The following is a 21,592-nucleotide window of genomic DNA, read 5'->3' as shown; positions in this document are numbered from 1 at the left end:
AGTAGAGATTTATTGCTCCCTAACTGTTGCCCAAGAAGAGAATGGCTGGGGTTTGCCACGCTGAAGAGGTTCGTAAAATGTGGTTCATTAAGTATTTGGCAGCCTTGACATGATGGATGTCTCACTTCCATGGCAAAACTATAATGAGCAGAAACAACAAAAAATGCAAGAGAATAAATCACTCCAAGTTGGTGGCTTCCAGAATTGCTGTAATACATGTATCTGCTGAAAAAATAGGAACAACTGGAATTCGTTAGCAAATATTTTATTAAAATACAACAGGACCAGTCTGAAATAACTGGTCAATATTTAAGTGTTAAGGGACTATTTGGAAATAGTCATAGAATTGTAAAGTTAGAAGGAACTAGAGGGTCACCTAGTTCATAATTTGCTGAGATCTTGTTGTGCTTGCCTGTCTTCTTCCTCTGTATGAGAGAGTGTGGGTTGGCCAAGGTAGGGCCAAAAAAGTTAGTCATCCCCCCCATGTAAATGCTTAATATGATAAAAGTGTGTAGAGATGTCACCATGGGTTCGCAACACAGTATTATTTTCCCTTATTACATTCCAGTGTATGTGCTTGCTTGCTTGATATTAATTATATGCCACTTTTTGGGAGTGAGTGGTGCCCAAAGCAGCCTACGGAAAATATTCCGTTATTATCAAAATAGAAAGCATTGGGTTTCACACCCTACCCACTTTCCCTGAAATGACCCATCTAGTCTCCACTCAAGTTAAAATGAAACTAAATACTGAACACCTCTTGCATCAACCCCTTGGTTCCATTTCTATAATTTATGTCATTGTACTGGAAGAAGCGGGGGACGCAGGTGGCGCTGTGGGTTAAAGCCTCAGCGCCTAGGACTTGCCGATCGAAAGGTCGGCGGTTCGAATCCCTGCGGCGGGGTGCGCTCCCGCTGCTCGGTCCCAGCGCCTGCCAACCTAGCAGTTTGAAAGCACCTCCGGGTGCAAATAGATAAATAGGGACCGCTTACCAGCGGGAAGGTAAACGGCGTTTCCGTGTGCGGCTCTGGCTCGCCAGAGCAGCGATGTCACGCTGGCCACGTGACCCGGAAGTGTCTCTGGACAGCGCTGGCCCCTGGCCTCTTAAGTGAGATGGGCGCACAACCCCAGAGTCTGTCAAGACTGGCCCGTACGGGCAGGGGTACCTTTACCTTTACCTTTACTGGAAGAAGCAAAGATCACCAGTGTCAAAGCAATGATTCTTCAACTTCAACTTCGTTGGACTGGCCATGTTGTGCGGATACCTGGTGATCATCTTCCAAAGCAACTACTCTATTCCGAACTTAAAAATGGAAAGCATAATGCTGGTGGTCAACAAAAGAGGTTTAAAGACTGTCTCAAGGCAAATCTGAAAAAATGTAGTATAAACACTGACAACTGGGAAACACTGGCCTGCAGTGGGAGAACAGCCTTTACCAAAGGTGTCATGGACTTTGAAGACGCTCGAACTCAGGACGCAAGGGAGAAACGTTCTAAGAGGAAGGCACGCTTGGCAAACCCTCACCATGATCAACTCCCACACGGAAACCAATGTCTCCATTGTGGAAGGAAGTGTGGATCCAGAATTGGCCTCCACAGTGACTTATGGACTCATTGTTAAAACCGTGTTGTAATGGTTATAAGGGGTTGCTCGTGCGTAAGTTACCGCCACTCCTGGTTAGGTAGCCTGGTTAAACCTGTTCTGGCTGGACAGCCCTTCACTTCGTGGCTGTTCAGTCGCTAGCAGAATCTGTCAGTGGGCGTTTCTTGAACTTCTTCCAGCAAATAAGTTCTTTGACGCCAAATCTACGCCTACTTTCCCTGCGCAGAAGTCTTCTGCGCAGGGTGGGTGTGGGTAGCGGAGGACCCGTGCTCTCCCCGCTGGTCTCCAGCGAAGAGTCTTGGAGCCCCCTCGCTGATTCTCCCATCTGCCCTCCTCTATCCCTGGTGTTACGCTGATTTCCTTCCCCAGCCGATGAGCTCCCTCTCTCCCTGCTGGGCCCCTCTCCAGCATCGCTTGAGACCCTTGCCTCCACCTCTGGCTCCGATGTCAGTTCCCTGACACATGTTTATGGAAGACAATCTTACTCAGCTACGAGGGATCGCCGAAGAAGATGACGACGAAGTCCGGGGGCTACCCTTTACTCTCCTTGGACTCTGGAATCAATGCCTGCCTTCTAGGCATCTGTCTGGTCATCCTTCCCCAGATGCTGTTTCACTGTGGCAAATTTTGGATGCATGATCTGTTCTTCCCAACCCCAGATGCATTGTCAGCCAGAGCCTGAGTCTGTGTGAGCCTAACAAATATTCATATTTTGACTGGCTTCTAACAATGGAGGTTATCTTATCACATCAGAAAAGTGGAAATAGCCCAAGGGCTACATGCTTCCATACTGATGGCTGCCACTCCAAAGCCACATTCTATAATTAATAAAGGTACTATATAAACAACTTCTGCTAAATAAGGAGAATCTATTCTTTTGTGTATGCTGCCATCAGTGATCAGATCAGAAGCAGGTTTGTGGTTTCCACAATATAGATCGAGATAATTCTTCTTCCCATATTTGGTTTAATTACACACAATGCTTTCCATTCAAAAGCGAAGAAAACTCTGTAAACAGTATCATTCAGGACTCAATCATTATTGTGAACCCTGGAAATATTGCTATTTGCAAAAGCAGCATTCAGATGCTGCCTTTTTGTCTGTGGACTCAATAACAGTCTCAAATCCACTGCCTATTGGGGCAAATATGGAGGTATTGCATTCAGAGCAGAAAATTACGCATATTCACAACATCCCTATTATCAGAAGCCAACTCTCCAATGAAATTGCTGCCAACACCTTAAACTATAATAAAGCTTAAGTATGTTTTACTGCATTTGCTGATACTCAGTTTCTGCCATCTTTGCCATCCACTCCTTCCCTTTTATTATTTTTTGTAGCGTTGGGAGGGATTCCAAGGGTCATCTAGTCCACCCCTCTGCCAGGCAGGCATCTCAGCTCAAGCATCACTAACAGATGGCCATCTAACCTCTACATGAAAACTTCCAAGGAAGGAGAGTCCATCATTTCCCTTTTTTTAAAAAAATAGTATTTATTCAAATTTTGAAAATACAAAGATAAATAATAAAAGGACAAAAAAAAATTTAAAAAACAGAAAAAACACAAACAATTGACAAAAAAAGAAAAACAAATCAAACCTTTACATAACTTTCTTTTGCTTATTTCCTTGACCTCCTCACACCTCCCTTTTTTGTATTCTAGTTCAATTAGATGTTTCAGCAAATCCTTTCCAACTTTGTTTTTATCCTAATAATTTATCTTAATATACTGTAATTCTCGTCTTTCACCAATTAAAAAATCAATTTTTACCTAATCCTTTATATCATTTCTGCTAAAACCACATTACTTCATTCCAACAACCTTCTAACATTCCTTAGAGAGTCCATCAATTCCCGAGGTGCCATTCCACTGTCAAACAGAACTTACCATCCGAAAACTCTTCCCGATGGTTTAGTCGGAATCTCCTTTAAGCAACTACCCTCCAGAGCAGAAGGAAACAAGCGTCCTGGTTTCAGATGGAAATTGTGGGTGAATGTCCATCTGAAATGGCCAAATAGGGAGTCTGGCCATTTTCTAATCGGTAGTGAAACTGGCCAATTGTTCTGGGATTCTCAGAAGCATGAGCATTGGCTCTGACTGGTTAGGACTTGTTAGGCTGCATGAATTTCCTAGCAAGAAAAGCAAGTCTACCGTTGGGCAGATTTTCAACTGTATCATAAGACACATACAAGGCTAAAATAACTCATTGAGTGCAGATGTGCCTCATGTTGTGGAGCCAGAGACTTTAGAGGATGCTTGCTTCAATAAACACACACTTTTTGACACAAAAATCCACATTGGTGCCAAGATGAATAGGAAGAGCAGTTCCAAACTGGCATGAGGATGCAAAGCTGAGGATATACACCAGTATTCTAAAATACCCTCTTCTTTTCATTTTTTTGCAAGCCATAGTTTTCATGCTACAGAGTAAAAAAAATACTGCTTCAACGAAAGCTATTAAGATGAACTGGGTGGAGAGTAAGGGAACTTTGGCTGCCAGGGAGGGGAAAAAATGGTGTTAATTGGAAATTGGAATGGAGCAGCGACGTTTTGTGCTTAGTGAGTTAGTTCACACTTTGATTGAAGTCCAGAGCCGAGGAAGATATGCTGAAAGCCAAATGCTGCAGTGCAAGACACAAACAAGAAGATCATCTCTGTTCTTCGTGGCTTTATTATTTCTGCAAAAAGCCAGAAACGAGGATTGGACAAGATGCTGGAACGGGTATTTGGAAAAGGAAACCTTTCAAATAGATCTGTGCACTGGATTTGCTTGAAACCTGAACTGATTCGAGCTGATTCAAGGGGATCTGGGATAACACATAAGGGAAACACTCAGGTGCAGTCAAAGTGAGCAGGATTGTATCCTCCATTCAGTGGAGGGTTTAATCCTGCTGTCTGCAGGATGCTGCCTTGCAAGCATGTTTCCCAGTGGGAATGAGCCGATGAAGCAGCAACCAGTAGGATTGAACCCTCCCGCTCTCTGCATACAGTCAGAGGGGGAAGACACAGCCTAATGAAACATTATCCATGTCCCCAAATTGATGCAGGACCAGATCTGGGTGAGGTGCTCCCTGGGTTGGCTTGAGGTGGCCCCGATTCGAAGCTCCGGAACAGGAGCCCAGGTCAGGTCAAGGGTAACAGTATGCCCAGCTCTACTTTTAAATATTAACATAATCATTTATGTATAAAAATCTAAAAGATATCGATAGTGACTCACAAAACACACAAGAAGTAAAAAGGAAGCTTTGAAATATAATGCTTGCTGTAATAACTATGTACTAATCATTACATCAGATAAACTTGTTGATTTGGTTTCTTGATTTTAGTAGAGCTAAAACAGATTCGCTCCTACATATTATCTCAAAAAAAGTGCCTCTGCAAGTGCTCCAGATATGTCTCAAATACTCAGTTAAACATTTGACACTTGTGGGTTACAAAAGTTTCATATATGTACTTTATATCCTCTGTTTGATTTCATAATTTGATAGTGTTTGATGGCATACATGAAATTGTACCTTTTATTTGATAGATGACATGCAATAGTATTAAGCATCTGCCTGCTAATAACTTTTTGTGTTTACATTTTACATAGTTGCCAACACAATCGTGAGAAAGTCCTTGAATTTTGCATACACTTCCAAAATGCAAAGAAATATATATACCCATCTTCTATAAAGATTATAGGTGCCCTTTAAACTCAAAGCCTTCATTTCACAAGCTGTTTCTATAGAATGAAATTAAATTACAGCATGTGGGAAGAAAACTGAAGATACAGAAATTCTGCAATTGCAATATAACCTAAGAGTCGCAGAATTTTTTCATAGGAAGACTTTAAGACAAGGTGCTGAAATTGTGGCCACCTAGTGGTTAATTTGGTGGTATTAGTTTTCTCTCTTGCTTTGGTTTTTTAAGGAAAAAAACTTTGGAGTACCATGAAAATGAGGGGGGGGGGAATGGATAGTCAGAAATATTGAATTATTAAAGCAAATGGATAGAGAGGCTGACGACAACATTTGGCCTGTATACTGAAGGTTCACTACCCTGATCAAAAGAGGATACAGTTATCTCTGGTATGCAGAGAAAATAAAATATTTCCTAAAGATGTAAACAACAACGGAAACTCTGTCGACAGGAAACTTATTAGAAGAGTCCAGTTGACTTTTTGGACTCAAGTTTAAGAAAGAAAGAAAGGAACAGAAGGCAAAGTCTGTTAGGGTGCAGTCCTATATGCGCTTATTTGAAAGTAATTCCCATTAAACTTAAGATGACTGACTTCTGTGTAAACTTGCCAGGGATTCTGCTATATAATTGTGGCAAACCTACTGCTGTTTACCTGGGAGCAAGCACCACTGAACTCAGTGAAGCCTTCTCTTAGATTTGATGCACAAGATTGCACTGTGAATTAACCAATTTAATTTCTGCAGCAAGAAGCACATCTGCTTTGTCCTAGCATAAATCCAAGAGAAAGGCGAACATTACTTTTAAGATGGTGCTTGACATCTACAATAATTGGGGGCACTTTTGTAGTTCAATTTCAAAATTGGTTAATCTATTTAATTAACTAACTTTGTGCTGTATATTGATTAGGGCTGCAGTTTGAGTGTTGTGAGTTGAAAAGGAAAGATTACATTCCAGTGATATGTCTTCGGGTTGTGTTACAAACGAAAAGGATTATCATAGCTGAAAATTGCTCTATTGAAATAAGTGCTTCGGTCTAACTGATTAGTATGTTTCATGTCAGGGCAGATTCTTCCCAACAGGTATATCGTTTGATTTTCTTTTCCCCACCTTCCTCCGTAGTTATTCAGATGTGCTTACTGAGCAGATTCCTTATTCTGCACCTATAGCTCGGTGTCTGCTTGTTGTGGAGTAAGACTGGCACACAGTGGCCAAAAATCCCGTGCCTGCCGTTTCCCAACAAAAATGCAGTCACACAGGAAAATTGTGTGTGTGTGATTGACTGGTGTTTGTAAGTCATTTTGTACAAAGGAATAAAGGTAAAGGGACCCCTGACTATTAGGTCCAGTCGTGGCTGACTCTGGGGTTGCGGCGCTCATCTCACTTTACTGGCCAAGGGAGCTGGCGTACAGCTTCTGGGTCATGTGGCCAGCATGACTAAGCCGCTTCTGGCGAACCAGAAATGCCATTTACCTTCCCGCCAGAGCGGTACCTATTTATCTACTTGCACTTTGACGTGCTTTTGAACTGCTAGGTTGGCAGGAGCAGGGGCTGAGCAACAGGAGCTCACCCCGTTGCGGGGATTCGAACCGCCGACCTTCTGATCGGCAAGTCCTAGGCTCTGTGGTTTAACCCACAGTGCCACCCGCGTCCCTGTACAAAGGAATATAAGGCAGGAATTAGGCCAACCTCTCGGACCTTGTGCTCTCCAGGTATTTTGGACCACAGCATAGATGGGGAAGGCTGAGCTACGTACTATGGCAAACCAGTGGCTGCAAATCAGAGCCGCACATCACTGCCTTCTCCCATTTCCCCCATATTGTTTCATAAGGAAAACATACCAGCTGCTGTGTTGCAAGTTTCCCCAGCCCTTTCTGCATTGGTTGCCCCCACTGAGGACAGCGAACACAGAGCATCATGGGAGTATGCAAAGATGGGTTTCTGTGGTGTGCAGTGCCGGATTTACGTATAAGGTAAACAAGCTATAGCTTAGGGCCCCGCTCTCTTGGGCCCCCCAAAAAATTGAAAGGGAAAGAGGCCTGGATGTACATTTCCAAAATATAAGATAAAAAATAAAATAAAACCTACATACAGCAACAGGGTTTTGTGTTGTGTAGTCTCCTATGATGTAAGCAATGGGCCCCACCTGCTAGCCTGCTCCCTAAAATATCACTGGTTTGCTCATTTCTATATATAGAGTTGTATTTCAGCATTAATACACTTCTTAATTGTATTTCAGTTCAACAATTACTTTGATAAATACATACAGTGGTACTTCGGGTTACATATGCTTCAGGTTACATACGCTTCAGGTTACAGACTCTGCTAACCCAGAAATAGTACCTCGGGTTAAGAACTTTGCTTCAGGATGAGAATAGAAATCGCGCGGTGGCTGCGTAGCGGAGGCAGGAGGCCCCATTAGCTAAAGTGGTGCTTCAGGTTAAGAACGGACCTCCAGAACAAATTAAGTTCTTAATCCGAGGTACCACTGTATTTTGTTATGTGCAAATGGCTTTAGATACCTATTAGGTCCACAAATTACCATATAGCATATATTCAACACAAAAAGCAGTGACAATTTGTTGTTGACAAAGAACAGCTGGGACATATAAAGGGCCCCATTACCTTCAGGAGCTGAGGGCCTCATCAAACCTGAATCCGGCCCTGATGGTGTGGCTGGAATACTTGCACCAGGGCCCTTGCCTGGTGGCAGGGAGGGTTGGTTGTGACCCTAGAAGGGCTTTTGAACAAAGGCAGAGGGACAAAATGACAGCAAAGGTGTAAGCAAGGACATGCAGTAAGGAAGGGCGGGGGTGGTGGCAGCAAGGGAGTCAGGGGGCAGGGGGCTGGTTGGGGAAAGCCCCCAATTTACCCTCCCAAAATGTTGGGGGGGGGTATGCAGTAACACAGTGTAGTGTGGGGTGGCAATATTCATTTGGATGTGTATCTGAATGTACATGCCACTGTCTGATTATGTATACTCCATATTTGTGCTGCGAACAGAATGCAAAGCAAAGCATGCTGGTCAGCTGTGAAAAGCACATTGCAGAGTTCTCCAATTTCTTTTTTAAAATGCATTTTATGCTCAATTTACATTTTCATTATCGATAGTCTTTTTCAGTAATCCCTCCCGCTAGGAGGAAGGTGGCCAGTGTTCTGTAGTTGCTTTACCTGTGCTTCTGGCTCAGAAAACAAAAAAGATGGATTTATTCTGCTCCAGTGAGAACATGATTTTCTAAAATAGCAGCACAATACTCTGGCAACGTGACTGTGCCCTATTCCATGGAAAGTGTAATTTCTTTTCTCTTTCTACTTTAATTTTGACTTCAGCTTATTTTACACAATTAGACAAGGTATGTGCAAATAGGACTAGCAAATTTTGAGTTCCTGGGAGGTTGATGGGCTAAGGAGTGGAGAAAGGATAGGCTAGGGAAGATCCTGGCAAAGTCTTTCTCCAGATGGCTTTTCAGCTATGAGGTTACCCGCCAGAATGTGGTTTTACTGGTCAGAGTAATAAAATTATGACCATCTGTTGACTGAAACTCAGATAAAAGTAAGACTTCAGGGATCTTACTCCTCATGTGTAAATGAGAGGGCAACTGTTCGAGAAAGAGCTTTGGGAGAGAGATCTCTTACTCTCTTGTATCAGAGTTAGCACAATGGTGACTGTTCACATTAAAACTTGGTTAGATTTACATCCGCCTTCATACAAATGTCCCCCATGAAAATACAGTGGTACCTTAGAATGGCTTTGTTGTCGAACAAATTGGCTCCCAACATTTTTTGGAAGCTGAACGTCAGATGTGGCTTCCGCTTGAGTGAAGGAAGCTCCTGTAGCCAATCCAATCGGAAGCCGCGCCTTGGTTTTCAAACAGTTTCAGGAGTTGAACAGACTCCCAGAACGGATTAAGTTCGAGAACCAGGGTATCACATGCACTTCAGCTGTCCAAATAAATGAAGCTTTTTATGCACAGAGTTTTCAGAAATCACAGCAAACAAGTCTCCATCTGCTGGCAGTAAAACAAAGATGAAATAAGTTTCCAGATGTCTTAAAAAAAAAAAAGAACTCGGGTTCCTTACAAAAAGGATCGTGCAATCTTTGAGTTAGCAATAAAATCTCATTTTAGAGAGATTCAGTTCACTTGTAGGAAACCACGGTCGCATGGAAGTAGCTTAAGTTTGCTGGTGGTGTATGGGTCAAAGGGCCTTGGTTTTCATCTGTGTTCTAAGGAATTTTGTGGTTCCTTGAAATCTTAGGAGGGTTTTTCTCTATGAGAACTTCCAGAGCAGGAGCCATGTTAGCCTTCAAAGTGCCACAAGACCTAGTTGTGTTTTACTGCAACAGACTAACCAATTTATTATGACATAGGTTTCTAGGTCTAGCAGTCTGCTAAAGCTTTTTTTGCGTGTTGAGATCCACAGTGCCACCCCCCAAATAATACACACTCCACACATCAATTTTGTTTAAGGTTTTTGGCATAGTTTTTGGCCACAACTTTTTATTCAAAATACAAAAATTGTGAGTGGTTGCTTAGGCATTGGTTATGACTATCTGTCCTGGCCCTCAAGGACAGAGCTGGTCCTTCCAGACTCCACCGGAAGCCAGCGTGGGAAACAAGTATTGGATGAGAAGTGAGGCTGGGAAACAGACCCTCGCTTCACACCCTCATGTTCCGGTGGGGCTTGCACGGCCCAAGTCCGGCTCCACGGACAAGGACGAAAGAATGGCAAGCCCCTGGATTCCTTTAACGGAATTCCCTTTCCGCATCATTTGGAGGGATAGGCACTTACCCCTCCAAGCACCAATTAACCAATGCCTAACCGCCAACCTTACAAGTTGTGACGATTTGCTACGCAGTAGGCAAAAACCAAATGGCACCAGCCAATCTGCCAAATGGCCAAATTCCTACCGGGCCCCCGCTCCAAGGCGAACGACCCCATGACAGGCATAGCAAGGTCAAGCAATCAACTTAAATAAAAAACCCCCTATTAAAGGGAGGGAGGGCGGGTGATCCGATGCAAAAAAACGGCCAAGAAGGACGTCCCCACGTCCGGCACATCTATTTATAGCTTCTGACTCCTCCTCCAAATTGGTAACAATCAAATTCCCCCAGCAACCCAATTAACCCTTAAAGCCAGGGTTGCTGACAATTTGCCTAGTCATGGGAGGTCGGCCTGTTCTCCAACCGCAACACGTGCTCTCTGCTAGGGAGAACATGCTTTATCTTTAAGGTTCCTCAGTGAGTTCAGGAACTGTGTACAATCTTTCTTGAAGGACAGATCTTTCCTTGTCATCTGCAGTCTGAGTGTACATTGTGTATGGCTTCAATGATGACCAAAGGTCTTTGGAACCTCTCACTGCGTATGTTTTACATACATAAACTTTTAAATACATTCTACTCATGTAAAAACACCAGGCAGGCCCCCAAAATAACCCAGAGATGCGTTTTAAATAAAAGGACACATTCTACTCATGTAAAAACATGCTGATTCCCAGACCATCCGCGGGCCGGATTTAGAAGGTGATTGGGCCTTAGGTTGCCTACCCCTGGATTACAGCATGGGATTACTAAGTGGGGATGGGTGTTAACGTCATGCAACTCCTGTACTCGTAGCTCCTAGCCTCTCTCTGAGCAAGTCCAAACCGCCAATTTTAACCTTTAAAACACTTCAAAGGACCATGGCCTGAGAGGCAGCAGCAGTAGTTAAACTGGAAATGCTAAATAATAGCCCCACTTATCAAACATTGAAGGATGTGGTTTCAGACCCTCTTAAGTGTCCCTGTTTCCCAGGGACAGTCCTGGATTTACAGAAGCCATCTTGGTTTCCGATTTGATCCCGTGGCGTCCTGCTTTTCCTTAAAGGGTAAAGGGACCCCTGACCATTAGGTCCAGTCGTGGCCGACTCTGGGGTTGCAGTGCTCATCTCGCTTTACTGGCCAAGGGAGCCGGCGTACAGCTTCCGGGTCATGTGACCAGCATGACTAGGCCGCTTCTGGTGAACCAGAGCAGTGCACGGAAACACCGTTTACCTTCCCGCCAGAGCGGTACCTATTTATCTACTTGCACTTTGAGGTGCTTTCAAACTGCTAGGTTGGCAGGAGCAGGAACTGAGCAACGGGAGCTCACCCCGTCGTGGGGATTTGAACCGCTGACCTTCTGATGCTTTTCCTTAGGACATTCCTATTTTCGTCGGAGCAACATTGGAGGGTTTGTTGTTTCGCAAGGAAGCATAGGAGCCAACTCCTAGGGGCCGAGGTCTCTTCACAAACACCCCAATAAAATATTTGAGGGTGACAGCCTCCCCTCGCAGTTGATGGGGGTTGCCATTCAAATGGTGTGCATGCACTGCATTTTGTGTTCAGTTATGTGGGGCAGGGCTTACCCCTTATTTTATTCAAGTTGGCACCCCTGCAAGAAAGCATCGTTTACGACTGTGGCTCCTCAGCCCAAAGTGCAATGCCTGACTCCCAGTCATGTCTGTGATGATGATCACATAATAATTGGTGGTTTTTAAAAAATAAGGAAATGGGAGTTAAACAGATTTAAAGCCAAGGCTGCATGGAATAGCAATTACTAACTCTTGAAAAGACTTTTGCCAATTAATTGCAATCTTTACTGAAACCACTAGATGGTAGTGAAGTATAGTGGCTAAAAAACAAAACGGCAAATGGTTGTTGGAGGGAGAAAAAAATGATGCGATACATAATTTTTTTTGTTCCATCCTACCAACTCAAATCTACCTTCCGAGACATTAGAGGATGCAGTTAAAGTGTAGTATCACTTCACTGTTACAACAATAATTAAATACTGTACTTATATTCTCTTCCCAGGGATCAAAGTTCTACATTAGGGCTTAAGAAGTGGTACTTGGGCTCTGCGTTTTAAACAGGGGAGTTTGGAATCAGTATTTGGGGAAATTGTATGGATGGCTTTGGTATATTTGAACTTGTAAATGCAGCTGGCTTGCTAAGTGTTGAGATTGTGTGTGCATATGCACTTAAGCCTCTACTTGCACATTTTGGTAAAAGGTTTTCTAGCCTTCTGCACGGACCTTGTTAAGAGCAGCAAACACAGCAACAGAATTTCCTCTACCGTTCCCTAGCTGCCGCTTTAGAGATCCCAGAATTAACTTACAGGTTGTGGTGATTGCTACTGATTTACACATCCTTATGAGCTTGGCCAATATATGTAGGACATAGGATGATCTATCGGCTGCTACTGGCCATAGCACCTCAGTGGAGCCTCCAAGTTCAGGGACAGTGTACCTCTAAATATCAGCTGATTTAGGAAAACAGCAGGGGAGGGCTGTTCATGCCCTCTTTCTGGACTTGTCAGAAGTATCTAGCTGACCAGTGGATTGTCCCTTGGCCTGGATTCCTTTTTGTGTTCTTAGATATGAAGAATCTCTCTCTCTCTCTCTCTCATTCTCACTCTCTCTCACACACACACATATGCCGGACTGAGAGCATGCAGCCCTGGTTAGACATTCTGGACAGTGCGAATGAGCAGCATGGAGACTAGAGGGTTGGAGTTCGTTCCCCTGGTTCTTTCATCTGGAAATGGGTGTTTGGTGCTACTCAGAATATCTAAATCTGTGGTGAGAACTGGGTCTGCCCCACCTCTTGCAGAGCAAGGTTGACAGGTTGGCAGAGCCGGCCACCTGTCAGTTGCTTGGCAGAACATTCACCCAGTTTTGCAGGAGCTTTGCAAGATAAGACTTTGCAAAGGGCTCTGAGAATGTCTTGCTTACAAAGCCCCTTTCAAAGTACTGTGCAAGATTTTGCTTTGCGAGGGGTTTTTGAAGATTCATCAATCATCTGTTGCTATGTAGAAATGCAATCTAAACTTGCATGCATGTTGGCTTGATTAGGCCATCTATGCCCCCCCCCCATTTTATTACAGTGGTACCTCGGGTTAAGAACTTAATTCATTCTGGAGGTCCGTTCTTAACCTGAAACTGTTCTTAACCTGAAGCACCACTTTAGCTAATGGGGCGTCCCGCTGCTGCCACACGATTTCTGTTCTCATCCTGGAGCAAAGTTCTAAACCCGAGGTACTATTTCTGGGTTAGCGGAGTCTGTAACCTGAAGCATCTGTAACCTGAAGCGTTTGTAACCCGAGGTACCACTGTGTTCAAAATAAAAATGTAAGCTGTGAAAAGACCCAATATGGAGGTCAAATGGCCGAAGTACGGGGAAATATTAGAAAGAGATGGAGACAATTGGAGATTGCAGAGTATGGAGAAACTAAAAGATAAAGTGCGAGATTGGTTACATTATGCTCAGATTAAAGAGGCTTTTAAATTGGATAAAAAGTTAGGATTCCAGGTGGAAAAATCGAAACTGGAAACAGAACTGTTAGAACCTAAGACTAAGGTACTTTCAAGAATGTATAACTTGTTGCTGAGGTGGAATACACAGGATGAAACGGTTAAATCAGCTATGATAAAGTGGGCGCAGGACATTGGGTATAACATCATGTTTGCTGACTGGGAAAAGTTATGGACCACCGTGACAGCAGCCACGAAATTAAAAGACGCCTGCTTCTTGGGAGAAGGGCAATGACAGGCCTAGACAGCATCTTGAGAAGTAGAGACATCACCTTGCCAACAAATGTCCGTATAGTTAAAGCTATGGTTTTCCCAGTAGTGATGTATGGAAGTGAGAGCTGGACCATAAAGAAGGCTGATCGCCGAAGAATTGATGCTTTTGAATTATGGTGCTGGAGGAGACTCTTGAGAGTCCCATGGACTGCAAGAAGATCAAACCTCTCCATTCTGAAGGAAATCAGCCCTGAGTGCTCACTGGAAGGACAGATTGTGAAGCTGAGGCTCCAGTACTTTGGCCACCTCATGAGAAGAGAAGACTCCCTGGAGAAGACCCTGATGTTGGGAAAGATGGAGGGCACAAGGAGAAGGGGGCGACAGAGGACGAGATGGTTGGATAGTGTTTTCGAGGTTACCAGCATGAGTCTGACCAAGCTGCAGGGGGCAGTGGAGGACAGGAGTGCCTGGCGTTCTCTGGTCCATGGGGTCACGAAGAGTCGGACACGACTAAACGACTAAACAACAACAACAACAACAATGCCTTGAAAGAAAATGTTATGAAAATGATATATAGGTGGTACATGACCCCAGTCAAGCTTGCAAAAATATATCACCTGTCAGACAATAAGTGCTGGAAATGTAAGGAAACTGAAGGAACGTTCTTTCACCTCTGGTGGACTTGCCCTAAGGTTAAGGCCTTCTGGGAAATGATATATAATGAGCTGAAAAAGGTATTCAAGTATACCTTCCCCAAGAAACCAGAGGCCTTCCTTTTGGGCATTGTTGGCCAGAGGGTGTTAAAGAATGATCGAACATTTTTTATGTATGCAACAACAGCAGCAAGGATACTCGTCGCTAAATACTGGAAAACTCAAGATTTGCCCACACTGGAAGAATGGCAGATGCAACTGATGGACTATATGGAGCTAGCAGAAATGACTGGCAGAATCCAAGACCTGGGAGAGGAAGCAGTGGAAGAGGATTGGAAGAAATTCAAGGATTACTTACAAAAACATTGTAAATTATATGAGTGTTAAGAAGGATGAGGGATTAGAAAATAACAGGGCACCATAAAGATTGGTTAAAAGACTATGAGACTGAGTGAAGTTTATGAGAAAAATAAATTTTGAATAAAGATTATGGTAAAATTAGATATCTAAGATTTAAATAAAAATATTCAAAGTTTGGGACAAAACACTGGAAATGTGTACAATAAGAATGGAAATAAGGAGATAAATTGCTGATCAAAGTTTTATAAATTTGGAAAGTAGGAGTGAAAGGCGTGAGGAAGTCCAAAAAATGAAGGAAAGTTGGCTATTATATGATGATAAATTTTATGTTTGTTCTTTTTTTTTCTTTGATTATGCTGTTTTTCTCTGTTTATTGTATTAAAAAAACTCTTAATAAAAAAATTTTTAAAAAATGTAAACACAGAGAAAATATTTTATTAGGTTAGGTAGGTTGTATTTCCAGCTGGGATATACTAGCCAGAGAACTGAGAGGAACCATTACTTTATTTGGTTAGTTAAAACCCAGCATATGCAACTTTCCTGCGTGACTGAAAATCATCAGAATGTTTAAAGCATGTATTAGCAAGCTGACCTTTCCCAAAAAACAGCATTTCTTTTTGTAATCAAATAGAAAGCCTGAGGTCTTTTCATTTTAACCAAAGGCACACAAATTCAGGAAAGGGCAGATAAATATGACTTAAATTACCGTATTTTTCGCTCTATAGGATGCACTTTTTCCCCTCCAAAAATGAAGGGGAAATGTGTATGTGTCCTATGGAGCGACTGCAGGCTTTCGCTGAAGCCTGGAGAGCGAGAGGGGTCGGTGCGCATGTTAAACTTTTCAGGGCTGGAGCTGTGCTTCTGTTTTGCTTTGATGAATAGAGGTAATAAAAGCCACTGTTTCCAAAAGTATATCCTCGTAAAGGAGGTTCATGTTACCCATAATTATTATTATTTTTTAATTATAAGCTGCTTAATCCAAGAAATCTCTAAGCAGTAGAATTGTAGAGTTGGAAGGGATCCATAGGATCATCTAGTTCAACCCCTCGAAATGCAAGAATCTCAGCTAGATCATACATGACAGATGGCCACCCAATCTCTGCTTAAAAACCTCCAAGGAGAGTCCACAACCTTCCCTAGTGTCAGGAGTGCGTGCAGGAGCCGGCCCTGGGACCAGTAGGGCTTCGCAAGACTGGGGCCTCCCTAAGTTTGTTCTGGAGAGGCAAGGTTCAGCCACACAGGTGAGGCCACTTGGTAACTCACTGCACCTGGTGGCAGGAACTGGGAAGCGATATAAGGTCAGCATTTCCCTTCAGCTCTTTGCCACAGCAACTCGTTTCCTGCCTTACTGCGTTTGGCTTCTTGCTTCCCGATACTTGCACCTCAGCTTCTTGACTCCTTGCATCTCGACACTCAGACCCTTGACTTCGTGACTCCCTGCTTCCTGACCCCCGGACCCCCGGCTTCTGGACTCTCATTCCTGCTCCCATCCCGCCATCTTTCCCCCGGTCCTGACGTCCTCAGCCGGGACTTCGATCGCCCGTGACACAGAGGGAGTCCGTTCCACTGCCGAACAGCTCTTACTGGCAGAAAGTTCTTCCTGGTGTTTAGTTGGAATCGCCTTTCTTGTCACTTGAATCCATTGGTTCAGGTCGTAGCCTCCAGAACAGGAGAAAACAAGCCTCCTCCATCTTCCACCCTTAAGAGATTTGAAGGTGAGCTATTGTATGGCCTCAGTGTGTCATTTCCAGGCCAAACATACCCAACAGCCTGATCCCTTTCTCATCAGGCTTGGTTTCAAGACCCTTGATCATCTTGGTTTCCCTGGACTCGGATAGCCTGGTGTCAGTTGTAATATGATGGTGATGATAATAATAATTTATTACTTATACCCTATCTATCTGGCGAGGCCTCTCCAGCCACTCTGGGCAGTTTCCAACAGGATATTAAGAACACAATAAAAGATCAAACATTAAAAAGTTCCCTAAACAGGGCTGCCTTCAGATGTCTTTTAAAAGTTAGATAGTTGCTTATTGCCTTGACATCTGGTGGGAGGGTGTTCCACAGGGCGGACGCCACCACCGAGAAGGCCCTCTGCCTGGTTCCCTGTAACTTTGCTCCTCACAGCGAGGGAACTGCTAGAAGGCCCTCGGCACTGGACCTCAGTGTCTGGGCTGAACGATGGGGATGGAGACGCTCCTTCAGGTATACTGGGCTGAGGCTGTTAGGGCTTTAGAGGTAAGCACCAATATTGGAGGGGGCGGTCCTTGAAGATAACCCAGAGGCTCCAGCCAGTGTAGATTGTAGCTGTTTGGCTGGTACAGTGGTGCCCCGCAAGACGAACGCCTCGCAAGACAGAAAACCCGCTAGACGAAAGGGTTTTCCATTTTGGAGGCGCTTCGCAAAACGAATTTCCCTATGGGCTTGCTTCGCAAGACGAAAATGTCTTGCGAGTTCCTGCGGGGTCCCCCCCCCTTTTCTAAGCCGCTAAGCCGCTTATCAGCTGATCCGCTAAGCCGCTAAAAGCCGCTAATAGCACTAATCCGCTAAGCCGTCAATGGGCTTGCTTCGCAAGACGAAAAAACCGCTAGACGAAGAGAATCGCGGAACGGATTCTTTTCGTCTTGCGAGGCACCACTGTACGTTGAGAAGCCTGATGGGACCAGGGTGCCACTGGCTGTGAATGTGCTGCACTGGCTACCCGTGCGCTACCAATTCATGGTGTTGGTGCAAGCATACAAAGTACTAAAATGGCTTGTGCGACCCAGTACTTAAATGTGCTAGCAGTTTTATTCCTGCACCTTGAGGATTAGCAATTTTTCTAAATTACAAAATGCCACTTGAGAAGGAACCTACTGTATTTGGTTAAATATTGGGCTGGCAGAAGCATCCAAGGTTGTCAGGCGATAATGCTGATGTTTTCCGCAGTCTTTGTCTACCTGAAAAGAAAGTTCAAGCTGCTTGCTACGTGCAGTTGAATGGGTAAATGACTGCGCATTGTGCCCTGGATGGAAAACAGGACACAGGTAAATAAAGAAACCAGAGAGGAGCAAACCTGATGCACTGGGAAGTGTGTTGTTCTACTGTTGAATTGGTTTATTCAGTGCCTGCAGCGGACAGGAAAACACTGGCTGACAACTCAGGTTTGTCTACTTTTAACGCTGCTCTATTCTGCTTTAAGTAGCCAGCTTCATTTCAATATATCCTGACGTGTTGTCATAAAAGTTGACAAATCCAGCCTTCAGAAGACAAGGTGCTTAACAGTGTAACTTTATTAATGAGGTGTCTCAATTTACAGAAAGTGTTGGTACTGCTATTGGCTTCCCCACTTCCCCCTCACCCCAGTGGACTGATCTCTCTTAGAGCTTTGGGATGGGCTCTACCTCAGCGATGGCAGCCAAAACAAAGCAGACCACCTTCAGTTGAGGAAAGAAATGAGAAAATAAGTTAACTGTTTCATTCAAATAGTGGGCTGAAAGCGAGGTAATTTTCTCAGCCAGATTTTTAAGTTATTGTTGCCACCAAGCATATAATGTATAGGTAAAGGTACCCCTGACCATTAGGTCCAGTCGTGACTGACTTTGGGGTTGCGGCGCTCATCTCGCTCTATGGGCCGAGGGAGCCGGCGTTTGTCCGCAGACAGCTTCCGGGTCATGTGGCCAGGATGACTAAGCCGCTTCTGGTGAATCAGAGCAGCGCACGGAAACGCCGTTTACTTTCCTGCCGGAGCGGTTCCTATTTATCTACTAGCACTTTGACGTGCTTTCGAAATGCTAGGTTGGCAGGAGCAGGGACTGAGCAACGGGAGCTCACCCCGTCGCAGGGATTCAAACCGCCGACCTTCTGATCGGCAAGTCCTAGTCTCTGTGATTTAACCCACAGCGCCACCCGCATCCCACCAAGCACATAGAAAAGGAATTAATTGCTCATGCCTCGTTATTTTATTTTATTATGTTCATGGTATGTGTACAAGTGACTTACATTAGTGACAATTGGGGATTCTTTCTCGCACTCACCACACTGGGAACTAAACCTGAACCTATATGGTACTCTAAAGCTGGGGTACAAAATTGTACAGACCAGCTATTAAGAGTCATAAAATAAATCAGTATATTCTCTAAAAGGTAGATTTCTAATAGACAATATTGAAAACTGTGACCTAATTTCAAGCTGTTTCAGTCTGCATGTTAGTGTATCATTAGCTGCTGCAAAAATAGATGTGCTTCACATATCTAGGTAGGAAAAAAGTAAGGCCTGAAGAGGGAAAAGGTTTGTGGGTGAGACAGAAGCTTCAAATCCCTCTTTTCTTGGAAGGGCAAGAGTGTATGAACAGGCCTCTTGGCTGGTATCTTTATGGCCAGGCTGCCAGCTCAGCTCCCATCCAGCTGCACAATGAGCAAGGAAGAATGGTCAGGCGAAGCTCAGAGGCTCTTTCTCCTACCTACCTGCCTTGAAAGGTGCTATGAGCGGTCTCCTCTCCTGCTGTTTTTTGAGGGAGGAGAGGGAAAGAAGCAGGAAACTTGGTGGGTAGCAGCTGAAGCTCAAATAAACCAGGAGGAGGATCTGGGGAGCACCCACTTTCTCCTTTTCTGAGTCCTGCACAAAAGCCATTTTTAGATTGTGCTTCTTTCTGTTCTTCAGGGTTTCAGGGAAAGCAAAGAACTGATAGTTTTGAATGCACTTTAATTAAATGGATCTTGTCCTCAATGACGAGACCAAGAAGCAAGTTAAGTTATTCAAAATAACATTGCGACCTTTCGAGTTCTCAGACTTTGGGACATTTGAAGTGACAGCTATGAGATACACTTTAATAAGTGGCAGGGCCCTGGTGAACAGCTAACGTCTGCTAGCCTAGAGGGTAGATGTTGCACCGAGTCCTCTAGCAAAGCCCCTCAAAATAGAGGTACCAAAGAAGATCAAAGTGGCATACATTCCTTAAAATGGACACACTTTCTGTGACTATTTTGGCTTGTGTGCAGAAAGCTGTCACTTCATTAGCACTGAACTAGTGTATAGACATTTTGGCTTTAAAATCTATTTAATGTAATTAAAACATCCAATCACACAGCCGTGGTATTTTGATATTTTACAGCTCAGAGCCAAGTGCAATAGCAATGAAATGGAGTCTGCAGCAAACACCAAAATAGTACCGAGTACTCATTTAGAGAGAAGAGAATGAACTTTTAACCAACGGTATGATGTAGGTGGCGCTGTGGGTTAAAGCCTCAGCGCCTAGGGCTTGCCGATCAAAAGGTCGGCGGTTCGAATCCCTGCGGCGGGGTGCGCTCCCGCTGCTCGGTCCCAGCGCCTGCCAACCTAGCAGTTCGAAAGCACCTCCGGGTGCAAGTAGATAAATAGGGACCGCTTACCAGCGGGAAGGTAAACAGCGTTTCCGTGTGCGGCTCTGGCTCTGGCTCTGGCCAGAGCAGCGATGTCACGCTGGCCACGTGACCCGGAAGTGTCTCCGGACAGCGCTGGCCCCTGGCCTCTTAAGTGAGATGGGCGCACAACCCCAGAGTCTGTCAAGACTGGCCCGTACGGGCAGGGGTACCTTTACCTTTTACCTTTATGATGTAGGAGAAGGTTGCTCGAAGAGCTCGTTGAGAAACCAATAAAAAATAGCTTAAACCATCTGCATTAATAAGGGGGAAAACCAAACAGCTGATCAAACACCACCAGTTTCACTGAATGGCAGTATAAACAGCTTGCTGTGGCTGGTGTTTGTAGCCAGTATTAACTCCAGCAAAAGCCATCCCTGTACTCAATTCATAATGATGTACTTACTACTTTGTATAGTCCTATTGTAAGTCGCCTTCCCTTTGTGCAAAATTCAATTGGGATTTTTTCATTTAGTAGGAGGCAGACAATTCCAGAACTCCAGTTTTTGTTATATAATTCATCTTTATTATATCAAAATCTATTCGTTTTCGGTCTTGCTAAGGGACAGAGCTTATGCAGATTGATGGCTGTTGAAAACCAAGCTATCCTCTTTCGTCCTATAGGTTAAACAGTTCCGGATCAATAAAACAAAATGGTAGAACCTGTTCCCTCTCTTAAGAAGTTAGGATCCTAATTACTTATTTGGTTATAAAAATTGTATACCACTGTTCACTGAGAATCAAAGCAGTAAAAATATTAGAATTTAAAATCGGTCCTCAGGCTGCGTTAGCTGGAACTGATCCCACAACACTGGAGTCAATGTTGCATTGGACAACTCATCTGGTGCTGCCGTGGCAGCAGCATCTCAATCACTGCAGATGTTGAGAGAATGTGTTCTCTACCGTCCGTCGTGGAAGCGAATGGGTAACACTAGTGAGAAAAGCAAAATGCCTTTGGGGCCATGTGTGCTGGGTCACTTATCCTTTACGGAGGAGTTGCAGCATGTGCCCTTAATGGGTGAATCCATCCAACACCAAATGATTAATTGGCAAAGTGGTCTTTCATCAAATACAGTGGTGCCCCGCAAGACGAATGCCTCGCAAGACGAAAAACCCACTAGACGAAAGGGTTTTCCGTTTTTCGAGGCACTGCGCAAGACGAATTTCCCTATGGGCTTGCTTCGCAAGACGAAAACGTCTTGCGAGTTTTTCCCCTTCCCCCCCCTTTTCTAAGCCGCTAATAGCGCTAATCCGCTAACAGGGATGCTTCGCAAGACGAAAAAACCGCTAGACGAAGAGACTCGCGGAACGGATTATTTTCGTCTTGCGAGGCACCACTGTAAATGCCCTACTTCTGCACAAAACATAATAAGCAC

General features: G+C 44.2%; 1 long non-coding RNA gene across 2 annotated transcripts in view; it reads left to right on the top strand.

The window, feature by feature from the left end:
- The window catches only part of LOC307201136, a 31,443-nt gene extending 10,161 nt beyond the window's left edge, over positions 1-21,282 (top strand). Inside the window, exons 1-3 of one of the 2 annotated variants that reach the window (XR_013832575.1) lie at positions 17,560-18,346; positions 18,721-20,042; positions 20,416-21,282. This is a non-coding gene — a long non-coding RNA (uncharacterized lncRNA). Of the gene's footprint in view, positions 1-17,559; positions 18,347-18,720; positions 20,043-20,415 lie in introns of those variants that run through there. The other variant, XR_013832574.1, reaches the window with a different exon arrangement.
- The last annotated feature ends 310 nt before the right edge of the window (positions 21,283-21,592 follow it).

The sequence above is a fragment of the Podarcis cretensis genome (assembly GCF_951804945.1).
Source record: "Podarcis cretensis genome assembly, chromosome: 13".
Taxonomy (NCBI): Eukaryota; Metazoa; Chordata; class Lepidosauria; order Squamata; family Lacertidae; genus Podarcis; species Podarcis cretensis.
This window is presented reverse-complemented; position numbering and strand designations above follow the sequence as displayed.